This window comes from Somniosus microcephalus, chromosome 1 (assembly GCF_052327205.1).
Source record: "Somniosus microcephalus isolate GS21.2 chromosome 1, FLI_Smic_1.0, whole genome shotgun sequence".
NCBI lineage: Eukaryota > Metazoa > Chordata > Chondrichthyes > Squaliformes > Somniosidae > Somniosus > Somniosus microcephalus.
This window is the reverse complement of record NC_140987.1, coordinates 182957956-182971348: the sequence shown is the minus strand read 5'-3', so window position 1 is coordinate 182971348 and position 13393 is coordinate 182957956.

The window sequence follows — 13393 nt, the reverse complement described above, 5'->3', positions numbered from 1 at the left end:
AGTGTGGAGAATCTATAGCATAGATGCTTAGAAGGACACAAAGATGGAGTGAGGTCCCAAGACCAAGGGCCCTCCCTGTGTGTTGTAAGTTGTTGTCATAGCATCACAGTGATAGAGAGTGTGAGGGCTGCATTGTTGAATAGTTAAGTGAATGTGAACATACAGAGAGGGAATGGGTAAGACTGCAGGGATGTAAGGGTCAAGTGGGATGTGCAGGAGAAGGTTGACAAAGCAGAGTACTGGTGATGAGAGGCGATGGGGATCAGATTGAGGGTGAGGGGAATGTCATATGTAGGGGGTTTTGTGCCGGCATGTGTGCCCAGTCAGCTCTGCCCCTGACTGTCTCTGAGCAGTTCGAATTGCTCCACACCCCCTGGGTTCTAGACACCGGACGTAGGTACAGGCGGCGATACAGAAAATCGAGTAGACAAGTGGTTTGATGCAAGAAAACCAAAATTTTATTTAAAAAAGGCTGAATAAAACACAATACTACTGAGAATTACTGGTGGGTTGTGGGCAGGGGCTTTCGGGGGCGGGTCACAAGCTCAGTGGCATTTACTGGGATCGGGGAGTATGGGACCGCGCACACCATCAGGCTGGTATCCCACTTCATCCCCTCCCCGGCGTCTTGCCACTGCCGGTGGAAAATGATGGCTATGCCGGTGGGGCAGACCCTCTCTGACCCCCACATACAGACATAAATCCCTTGATCCGGTTCCCACCACTTGTCCCAGCACACACTTAATCCCCCGTGGGTCCCTGTAATCGTCCAATGGGTATTGTTCCCCAACCGTTCCCACTCGACTGCAGGGTTTCTCATATCCTTGCTCAGCTTTCTGAGCCACCACCACCTATCCAAAGGAATCTGTCCCTTGCACGTTAAACATACGCGTTTCCCTACGGTGACGCTAACCCTTGTGGTAACGACCTGTACCCTGGGGCACAGGAGGGAGGCCTCCCCATACGTGAACCCGGTCTGACTGGAGTACTGAAACGAATTGGACCCCAGCCACCCTGGCCACCTTCCCTCGTGGACGTAGACGGCGATCTTCTCCACGTCCCGTTCGCCACTTCCATCAGTTACTATAGGTGCTCTTTCTCCTGAGCACCCATAGATGTGGGATTCCTCCACGTCACCTCTCTTTCCAATGCTCAGTCCTATCAGGGCGAGTAGGATTACGCCCCCTTCATCCTGAAAATCATTCTGCAAAAAGATACAAGAACATATAGCCAGGTCCCGAGGAGATTCTCTGGCTTGGGTGAAGCATAGTCGGGTCTCGCGACCTCGACTCAAATACACACACTCTTAACAGATTACTACTTACTTAAAACTACCCATCACCTTGTTTAAACTTACACTAAACACCCAAACTTAAAAATACCTAAACTTGAATTACCTAAATTATATACATCCGCCGCCCGTCTCCAGGCGGCCAGCCTAATCCCTGTTAGGGCTGTGGCACACCGCTCCCTTCGGTGTGACTGCACTGTCCTGTACTTTCGGTCCCTCACAGCCTGTGGCTGCTGGCTGGGGACCTCTGTCTTCAGACCGATCCCTCACTCAAGGGGCGGCCCTTTTTAACGGGGAAGCCGGTGACCACGGTTTCCTTGGCTGGTGTGTCCGTGGGGACTTTCTAGGGACTTTGGCGGGTGGGGGTTTTCTGACTGGTGGGCCGTTAGCCCAAACCACTGCCCCCTCCGGTGCGGTCTGTGGACTTACCACTGCCGCCAGCTGGGGATCTTCTTCCTCAGGCTTCACCTCTCCCGAACCTGGGCTAGGGGCAGGTAACTCTTCGCAGCCAGTTGCTGCAGGCTGAAAGTCTCCACCCCCAGGTCCCAAACCTGGGTCCGGGGCGGGGTCTTCGCCCTCGGGTCCCTCCTCCTCTAAACCTGGGTCAGGGGCAGGGTCTTCGCCTTGGGTCCCTCATCATCTGGATCCCAGAAGAGTGGGGGAGTGTCCTAATCGATGGGCGGGATGGCTCCTCCCCTTAAACAAGCCACAACGCCTGCCTGCGCAGTCTGTGAACTTGTTCCCGCTGCAGGCTGAGGATCTCTATCCTCAGACCCTACCCCAACTGGCTGTTTACTGTTTTCGGGTTTAAACAGTTTACACTGATTAATGTAACTAGCAGCCTGCCTTAAAGTCTCGTCCGCTGCCCTGAATGGGCTTCCTATGGACTCCCCATCCTTTTGTCTTACTGGGACGGCCTTACAGACGGAATCCTAGGGGGCCTGGACCTGCTTTAGTTCCGGGGCCAAAGCTACCCCCTGTGTGCCTCCCTTGTCCTGGATTGCGGCTACCGGGCCTGCTCTACAGGGATCCCAGAACTCTTCTTCCCTGGCCCCCTACTTGGCCACCTCGTTGGTCCTTTGGTTACCCTCCCACGCGGTAAGGAGGGATCCCAAATCTATGGCCAAAGGTTTGGCCATTCCCCCAGCCTGCTCGTTCCCTGTAGATCCCATTAGGCTAAATGGGACCTTGTTAGACCTGGGTGAATTGGTCGGGTCTTCCGAATAGACCACCATGCTGGAAGCTCCAGTGTCCACTGAATATCTCCCCTGCACCGTCTCCACCCGCACCTTAACACAGGGCCTGCTCCTCTCATCGTCAAGGGGACACAGGTCGGCAGGCTGCGCCGGTTCTAGTCAGGGCCATGGGTTGGACGGGGCTGAGGGGGTCAGCGCACCTGTAGTGGCTGCTACCCTCCCTTGGCCAGTCAATATGGACCTCATGACGTCCAACACTGACTCGACCGTGGCGGGAGGGATCCCTGCCTCTACCTTTTGGGCTGGGGCTGTGGAGTTCTTTCCCTTGCTATCTTTCCAAGGGTTTTTGCACTCCTCCCTCCAATGACCATCCTTCCCACACCCGTGGCAATGAAGCTTGGTGCTGGGAGAGTTATTCCCTTCCTGATGCCACTCCTTCCTACCCTGTCCAGGTTTTACTTCATACACCTTCCCCTTAGGTGGGTGTGCATCGGTTCCCCTACCATTCTTATAGGCTAGGGTCAACTGTCCGATCACCATAAGTTCGGTGGTCAGGGGATTCCTAGGGTCAAACCAGCCTTGGCCCGGACCTGTGGCAATCTGTTTGCCACCAGGCAATGGAGCCAGTGGGCCAGTGGATCCCCATTCAGGAACGCCTGGTTAGGTGCCCCCGGCCAGGCACTCCGGTACACCGGCCATAACCTGTCTGCGAAGGCTTGCGGGGTTTCCCCTGCGAGCTGCACCGTCTTCTCCACACGGGAGAAGGGACTTCCCTCATTCATTCCCATGGACTCCAGAACTTCATCCCTGAGCTCCTCATGCCTGCACTGCCCCTTCTTACACTCAACAGAGAGGGATTGGAGGAGTCTACTCTCCAGGGAGAATAGCAGCATTTTGGCCTGCTCGGCGCCATCGCAGCCGTTGACGCTGGCTGCCTGCTCTACTTCCCTGAAGTGGATCGAGGGGTCCCCTTTATCGGAGCACTTTGGGATATGGCTCACCATAGCCCTAAGCTGTTGGGTGCTATAGGGTAATACGAACTGGTTTTGGAGGGGTCCCTCATCGTCACCATTGACGGGTGGGCCGAACCTCCGATGCTGGGCTGGGCACATCGGTCCCGGCTCCGGCCTCTCTGGCAGGGGCTGCTCCACCTCCGCTCCCACCTCTGACTCCACCCCCCCTTGCTGCCAGACCTTGCTGAAACCTGGCACTACGGGTGGTGGTCGTGAGACCTCCTGTTCCTCAACCGGGTCATCCCTGGGCACTACCAGTGATGTTTGAACTGTCCTCCCCTCATTCCCCATAAAATCCGCCTGGCCTGCCTTCGGGCTTATGAGGCACACCATGCCTTTTGCCTTCCTCAAGGCCAGGCTCAGATTTTCTATCTGCTCCTTACAAGGGCCATGATCCGAATCTTCAAACCCCTGTTCGCTCGCTAACTTGTAAGCTGCCTTTACCTCTTTTACTTTCTCCTCCTGTTCTCTCGCTTGCCTTGCTAGGCGGGCGTTCTTTTCCCGCAACCTTAACTCATTACCCTTGGCTTCGGTGACTTGGCACTATAGGTATTCCAACTGGGCCTTATGTTCTCCCATTAAATGCAACCTCTCCTGATTCAGGGCTTGCAATGCTACCAGTAACTTCTCCCCTGCTAGAGCCTTGTCCTGGATCTCCAGGGCTGACTCCTTTAACTCGGCTGCCTGTGATGCAACCAGCCTGTCCAAAAGCTGGACCTGCTTTTTGAAACACATCAGCCAGACTGCCTTCTCTAAGGACTTCTTGTGTTCCCTCCCCTCTGTCCACTTAGCTGCTGCATCTACCGGATGCCCAACCTTTAACAGAGTGGTGATCCACTTCTTTGTGATATTCACCTTGCTAAACACATAATCAGAAATCCTTTCCTCCATCATGGTTTGCTCATCCGAACCACTGTCTTCTATATCGCACCCCTGTTGCCGGAGTCCTGCCGCGGTCGCCATTTCTGTAGGGGGTTTTGTCTCGGCGTGTGTGCCCAGTCAGCTCTGCCGCTGACTGTCTCTGAGCAGTTCGAATCACTCCACACCCCCTGGATTCTAGACACCTGACTTAGGTTCAGGCGGTGATACAGAAAATCAAGTGGACAAGTGGTTTGATGCAAGAAAACCAAAATTTTATTTTTAAAAAGGCTGAAAAAAACACAATACTACTGAGACTTACTGGTATAGTTACAGGCATAAAACAATTAATACAATTATATGGGAATGAGGAACACATGGCACATCAAGGGAAAACAACTACATTAACAATCCCCTTATCCTTAATCCCACCCCTTATACCTAACTAGATTAAGCTATGAGGGGCCAGGAATTCATGCTCACCAATCCAAAACCAGTTGCTTTAATTGGGTTGGTTTTGAGGTCCGCTCTTGCTGTCCTTTGGGGTATCCCGTCGCTACGTGGTCTCAGGGCGCGGCGCTGGAGTTGTTGATGCGAAGCACCCTCCTTTTCCTCAGCTACCGTCGTCGCCGTGTCATGATGGGTTTTCTTCTTCTTCTCCCTCGGGCGGCCGTCGGCGGTAGTGTTATGGTTGGGGGTCAGTTGGCGGTTTTTACCGTCTAAATGATGTTGCTATCCATGCTTCGAATACCAGCTTATTCGTCACAACAGGATTCTACTGTCCATGCATGCAACGCCAACTTATTCACCAAATGCCAGCTTATAACTAGGCGCTTAGTTTTACCCCAATGCATCTTTCGCTGCCCTTCTCTGCTCTTATCGGTTTACCGTAATTCTTCATCTTGTTTCGTCTCGTCTGCCCGTTTGTGGCCTGTGTGTCCTGTGTGGTTTTGAACTCGGGTCTCGTTCTCCTCCCGCATTTGGCCCCGGTCTAATGGGCGTCCTTGGTTGTTGAGCGGCGCGGGGAGCGAGAAGAGAGCCCGCCACGAGGTCAGGGTGTGAGAATGAGAGGCAGCTGGCCAAAGCCACACGATAAGAGGCCAGAGCAAGAGTCAAGCAGGAAGAGCGATTGCCACTGATGGGCCTACAATTATACCCGATTCTTCATTCCTTATCTGTGCGCCAAATCAGGTCAGTCCTTTGTCTAACTTTTGGCGGGCTCGTTTAAACTGATTACAGCCATTTATTTTAACAACTTGCGGAGTGGTTGTCTCCGGGTCTAATGGCCCCGATGTCCAGGTTGTTTGTCATGGATGAAACTTAATTGTCCCCATCCTGACTTGATGGCTACTGTGAGCTGTTACCGATTAAATATGCAGAAACCTAATGGCCTCGACTTTAGGCCCATTCTGGCTCGATCTGTTTCAAGTCGAATGAATGCATATTCTGTGTTTACTTTGGCTGTCTGTCTCCACAGAGTCCTCCTCACAGATTCCTGCATTTTACGTTTCGTCTCCGGGCCTGCCTGTCTGCAGAGCCCTGTTTTAAAAATCCTGTCGGTTTTGGTCACGAGGTTACAGAAGCCATTTTGGGTTCCCTGTTTTTAATAATTTGTCGACACAGGGTCCCTTGATCCATAATTTCAGGGAACGTGGGAATTTTGAGAACCCTACACTTACTCACTTTTCCTGTGCGGAGAAGGTCATGAAACCTCAATTGCAAAATTGAGCCCTTTATTTTCCGCCTGTTACTGCCCTGTATTTGAGCGCATTGGGGTGGAAAATCATGCCCCATATAATATGAAACAGTAGGCATCAATGTCAAGCTGTAGTATAATGACATCATGAGAGTATTCACCTTGCATTAATTAATGTATATAATGCAGATGTTTTATGCAAAGATCCTGAGGGAAAAAACAGTTCATCTTATTTTCATGACAAACTCAATTAAGATACTTATGATTTATCTATGGCCAAAAGACTGCAAGATTATGGATTAGTGCTCCACTATCTAACAGGACCTTGAGTCATACATCATAAGCAAAGACAGTTCCAACAAGAGAAAGTGTATTTCACTACTGTTGAAATAAACTATTGATCTTCTCAACATACTATAACTCTGCCATGCAAAATTAGCAATGTCCTCCTATTCCATTATTCAAACATAAACTAATTTGTCAGTTTCACTCTTAATCCTGCCCTTCCCTTTGGTGAATTCAAATCATTTGCTTTCTACTTTAGTTTGTCTAATTTCGGGTTATTTCTTCTTTATTCATGTGTTTCATCTGATATTGCCTATGAAACTTGCTTCTGAAGCAATTTTACACCTTTTAAGGCTTGTGTGGTCTTCTGAGAGCTGAAAAATGCAATAAATATGGAAATATATTTTCTTAGTTTGGCATAAGCGCTATTAATGCGAGGCACAGATTAATTTTCTTTCTTGTCTGGGGTGTTAGACAGGGCTACAGTTACTGTCTAATTGGATATCAGTGGCATGTTAAATCGAGACTGCTAATATTCCTCCTAGGTATTATTTGAATCTGTGTCCAACTCAACTTCAACAATCTGCTTTTAAAGGGACATTTTTGCTTGCTTAAATAACATATGGCCTTCTCCACACCAGAAGTGGTTTACCAAGCTTATATTCACAAAGCAAGAAGGTGTCACTGTGCAACAGTATCTTGAAGGTCACATCTTTGCAACAGTTAAAAAAGGTCATTATTATTATAAAATAAGACTCCATTACTGGCTACCATTTTGAATATCCTTCAATTAGGCATAGAAATGCCTTGAAAATCTTACTATAAGGCTTTCTCACTTACATAGAATCATGTGAATTGATCTTGGTTGGTCTAACTTGATATTTATGGTTAATCTGTCAGTGATTAATAGTGGTGTGGGGGGGGGGGGGGCAGGGAGGTCCGGAGGCGTTTCCGATTGTGAAGAAGGAGGAAAGCACTCCTACCACAAGGAAACCTGAAATTTTTTTCAAGACTTACTTTTGCGGGCTTCTTTTTGCCCCACTCCTGCATGCTGCCAGCTTTCACTGGCAGCTCCAGCACAGGGCATCACTGCCCTGATCTGTAGATAAAAGTGTGTTGGAGTACGAATGACATCATCAGACCCTGAGATTTAAACATGAGGCCCCCGCCATGACTGCAGCAGGTAGCTCCGATGTTGCAGAAAACCTGGCAGTTAAAATTGTGGCAGGTGCGAATGTCGGGAATGTAATGGGAAGTGCCCAGCTGCCATTTTATTCATACGCCACCCCATTTCTGCCAAGCAGGAAGATTAAAATTGGCCCTATAGAGTTCCGTGGTGAATGGATTAAAACTAAACTTAGCTTCAGTTAGGGCTAACAGTACTAAAGGCAATCATGGGGAATATAGAAAGTATACATGGATACATTAGCCTAGTGGTTATGTTAATGGACTAGCAACTTAGATGTCGTGAGTTCAAATTTCACTGTGGTAAATTATGAATCTGAATTCAATAACTATGGTAATACATGTATACACATACATACATATATATAAATATATATATATATATAGCCATGCATAGTTCTCAACTCCTGTGCCCAACAGAAGAACTTTTCTGACTTCAATTTATCTATACCTGTGAGAATATTAATGACCTTTATCAAGGCTCACTCGTATCCTTCTCCAGAGAGTAAAGTACTAGGGTAGACAGTCTTTCCTCATAACATAGCCCTCTAATTTTAGGAATCAGCCTTTTCATCCTCCTCTGTACTCCCTCCAATAGTTGTATATCCTTTCTGTAGTATGGAGATCAAGAGGTGTGCAAGAACCTTTGAAAAACCACAAAAGTAAGGTAAGAGAAATAGTTGTAAAAGGACCGAGAGATCCCATATACCGGAATGCTATTTTAATGCAAGTGATCTGTTGCAAACGCAACATGAACCAATATGGTGTGACATTTTAAATTAATTATCAAAAGTTCCACAAAAAAGTGCTGTCAGGATACATGGGGGGAAAATCAACCTGCCTGCCACTGTAAGGAAACCATTAAAGGAAGCCTTTAAAGTTTCTCAGGAAATGGAGAATGTTCATATCAATACAATTGCACATATGCCTACCGCAATTCACATCCTGTGCTTGAAATGTGAATGAATAGGTATGCCCTATGTTGTGTTTGGTATGATTGATCATTAATGATATATGTTTTTCTGTAAATCTAAAGTGCTATCTCCAACTCGCCTTAAGACATGGGTTGGTAACTGGTTGGGAGGTAGGAGACTGATAGTGGGGATAAAGGGAGCATTCTCTGATTGGTGGGTTCCCCAGGGATTTGTGCTGGGGCCACAGCTTTTCACCATATATATTAATGACTTGGATGAAGGAATAGAGAATGTACATCCAAGTTGGCAGATGACAGTAAGTTAGGAGGCACAGTAAGATGTGTACATGGGAGCAGGAAGTTACAAAGGGTCATAGACAAATTTAAGTGAGTGGGAAAACCTATGGCAGATCAAGTTCAATGTGGGGAAGTGTGAGGTCATTCACTTTGGATGTGAGAAAGACAAATCAGAATATTTTCTTAATGATAAGAGACTAGGAGCTGTTAGATAGCAAAGGGATTATGTGTCCACGTACACAAATCACTAAAAACTAGTGCACAGGTACAAAAAGTAATCAAAAAGGCTAATGGAATGCTGGCTTTTATCTCGGGGACCATGGGGGGGTGGGGGGGGGAGAGGTTGGAATTCAAAAGTGAGGAAGTGACGCTTCAGTTGTTCAAAGCCTTTGTCATAGCTTATCTGGAGTACTGCGTTCAGTTATGGGCACCGAACTTCAGGAAAGATATATTGACCTTGGATGCGGTACAGCAAATATCCAGAATGATATGCTTAAAATGGGCTTAAAAGATTGATTTATGAGGCTCCCTCTTACCCTGGATGATCTGTCCTCAGCAAGGTTCTCATCTTCCTCCCCCATCACAAGGAATTCTGAACTTGACATGATGCTGAGCTTTTCTTCTGCTGCCTCTGTCTCTGTGGGGTTTTTCGGCTGGAGTTCACTCCCCTTGTGCATCTGACCCTATGTCCTCCCTTCAGTCTTCACTATCCATATGGCCCCCTTCTCCTATCCTCTTGCCCTCTCTCAAAAATGTCATCAAAACCTGCCACCATGATATCAGCCATCTCAGTTTCTCTACTCTTATTTAGTTAAACTCTCTCTGAACTTGCAGTAATCTGTTTCATCAGATCAACATCAATGAACCTGCTGACAAAAATGGTACCATTGTTAATTGACAGACAGACATCTACTTCACTGAATTTTATTAACTATGCTTCCAATTTCCAGCCATTCCTCACCTTCACATGGTTCATCATTGATTTCTCCCTTCCCTTTCTGGACTTTCCTCTCTCTAACTCCAGTGATGGGTTTTCCGCTGATATACAATACAAGCCAATGGACTCCCACAAATACCTGGAGTATGTTTCTTCCCACCTCATGTCCTGCAAAGACTGTATTCCATTCTCCCAGTTTCTCTGTTTCCATTGAATCTGCTCTGACTCGACTTTCAGGCTACAGACCGACCCTTTACAGGAACCAATACAAAAACAAAAAGCAACCTAACTCAAAGTTGCGCGTGCCCCTTTAAGTAGCACTGGTGGAAGGTCCGTCGTGCAGCTGAACACACGTTCAGCTGTGTGTGCTTTGGAGGGTGCGTACAGTTGAATGGCGATGTTGAAAATAGCAGGTCGTGCGTCAAATCACATCACGATCTGCCTCATTACCATACTTTTGGCAAACGCAGGCAGTGGCCATACTACCAGCCTGCACAAAATGGTGGCTACCGTGGCCCATGCCGGAAGTTGGGGGATGTGAGAGGGCCGCCATTTTTTGCCGAAACCGTCCTTAACAACTGGTGCTAAGATGCCGAATTTCCCTGCCTCTGCGACTCAGATTATTCAACATTTGGGAATTGCCACCATAGAATCTCAATCAATGTCTGAGGAGCTTACACAGAATCATAGAATGGTTACAGTGTAGCGATTCGTGTAGATCGCCACTAAATAAGAGAGTTTGACTTCGATGAACTATTAACAAGTTGTTTATTTACAGGAACAGACTAATTACATCAGGTAAGATGGCAGGTAAGATGGCTGACTGTAGGAGCACCGTGGTATAGGTCTTGTCCCAGCGGGGACTCCACGAGGACTGACTAGAAGTTTCCCAGCTCAACTGCCAGCAGGTTCCGAACCCAACTGCCAGCAGGTTCCGAACCCAACCGCCAGCAGGTTCCGAGCCCAACCGCCAGCAGGTTCCGAGCCCAACTGCCAGCAGGTTCCGAGCTCTACTGTTGGAAGGTTCCGAGCTCTGATGTCATGACGCCAGAGTACAGGAGAGAAGCCTGAGTATAGTAATAGACACATACAGTAAGGTAAGTTAAAGGGAATTATGTATCTCAATGTAAGGGACAACCGGTGGTACCGCCACATAGGCCCCCCCAGAATTCGCTTTAACGAAAGTCCAAGGATGAGATGGTCTGACGAGCTGGTGGTCTTGGCGGTCGTGCTGTCTTGGCTTGGCGAGCGAGTTCCAAAGATGCTGCTCGTGAGCGGATCCTTACGCACGTCATGGTGAATAAAACGTATCCGTCAGGCGAAGGACCATAGAGACGTGCGAAACAGCAGGCCTTATCAGAGTGACGGGCAGATTGGGCGGACGCGGGCGATGTCTCCGTTGACTGGTGAGCGAAACCTTCAGGAGGCTGGAATGCACGGAACAGTGCGTGCCATAATGCTACGACATTAACAGAACGGAGGGTGAAAAGTTGCTGTGTTGATCTGTGATCAGAGCAACTTCCACGTGTTGATCGCGGCCGCAGGATGCCCGTTGGACCCGTCCTCGATGTATACAGCTTCAATAGACATTTGCATTTGTTAAAAGGGAAAACTGGAGAAAGGGCGGCAACGGTCCAGGTTGTTGTTGCTTTCAGGAGGGGTTAACTCTGCCTGGAGGGCGGCAACACTTGTAACAGTTGTAGATTTAGGAGAAAACAGCCGGGAGGGCGGCACGCTTTTGTTCACGCCGAATCGTGTAGTAGGTAACACAACCAGCAAGCTGAAGGGCTGGTGCGTCGTCGGCGGAGAAGGAGTCGTCGGTGTTCACGAGGGATGGGTTCTCGTGGTTCGCGAGGGATGGGTCCTCGTGCGCGAGGAGTGCGTCCTCGTGTTTTGCGGGGGTGAGTCCTCGTGGTATCTCCGCAGGGCATGCTCCGATTTTGTGGACCCGAACATGCTGTACCCCACGCTTGGAGAGATGTATACTTGCTGTTGCTTTGGACGTAGAGGCGGACGATCCGTGTGGCGGTAGGAAAGACGAGTACGGGGACCGTAAGCAAGTGCGTGGTCGGGGCCGCATCGATGTTCTCGTCGAACGGGGCTTCTACCTTTATAAAGCACGAGGGAGACTGTGGCTCCCTGGATTGCGGTAGCGACAGCAAAACGGCTGGTGCTTCCATGGCGTGCTTCTTTTGTGAAAATTGCTCACAAAAAAACGGGGTCCGGTTCAGTTTTGTCCGTGTCAAACGGGATCTGCTCCAGACTGCGCTTACCTTGCGAATACGTTCGCAAAGACGGGGTCGCCTTTGGAGGAATTGGTGTTAGGCGGTTGCTGTTCTGTGGTTGTTCGTCGGTCGTCTTCTGTGAAGACGAGGGTCAGGCCGCGCGTTGCTACCGTGAAAATCGTTCACGGATACGGGTTCACCAATTGTAGCGTTGGAATTGATGAGCTCCCGTACTCACGTCGTGGGGTCACCAATGTAGCGATTCGTGTAGATCGCCACTAAATAAGAGAGTTTGACTTCGATGAACTATTAACAAGTTGTTTATTTACAGGAACAGACTAATTACATCAGGTAAGATGGCAGGTAAGATGGCTGACTGTAGGAGCACCGTGGTGTAGGTCTTGTCCCAGCGGGGACTCCACGAGGACTGACTAGAAGTTTCCCAGCTCAACTGCCAGCAGGTTCCGAACCCAACTGCCAGCAGGTTCCGAACCCAACTGCCAGCAGGTTCCGAGCCCAACTGCCAGCAGGTTCCGAACCCAACTGCCAGCAGGTTCCGAGCCCAACTGCCAGCAGGTTCCGAGCCCAACTGCCAGCAGGTTCCAAGCCCAACTGCCAGCAGGCTCCGAGCTCTACTGTTGGAAGGTTCCGAGCTCTGATGTCATGACGCCAGAGTACAGGAGAGAAGCCTGAGTATAGTAATAGACACATACAGTAAGGTAAGTTAAAGGGAATTATGTATCTCAATGTAAGGGACAACCGGTGGTACCGCCACAACAGCACAGAAGGAGGCCATTCTCTGCAAGAGCACTTCAGCTATTCCCACTCCCCCCGCCCTTTCCCTATAACTCTGCAATTTTTTTCCCTTCAGGTACTTATCCAATTACCTTTTGAAAGCCATGATTGAATCTGCCTCCACCACGCTTTCAGGCAGTGCATTCCAGATCCTAACCACTCGCTGTGTAAAACGTTTTTCCTCATGTCGCCTTTGGTTCTTCTGCCAATCAACTTAAATCACCAATCATCTTCTGCACAGACTACAGAAGAGAAGGCCAACAGGTCACTTCAGTTGAAGGCCTTTCCACATGATAACCTTGCAAAAAGGAAAAGCTACTCTCATTTATACCTGTATAGCAAAGAGGACAAAATCAGCCACAAGGTGCACAATTTGTTCCTTCAACACTCTTAACCCATACCCTTGAGGTAAAAAGAGGGGATACTGATGATTCAGCATATCAAAATACATAACTACTGTTGTGTCAAATGCTTTTTTGTGCAACCTCATACTTTTAATTAAATAGATTCATTTTCTCCCCCTTGCCCTCTGTTTCTTCTGTTATAGCATCTGAACATTAACTAAAGCCATCTCTGAGTCTTCATGATATCATTGATTGGCAAGGGGAATTACAACTGAACTTGCATGGTAATGAGGCAAGAAAGCATGTAATCACAGGGAAATAATGTGCTTTGTGGACCTATGTTTAATGTATATTTTAG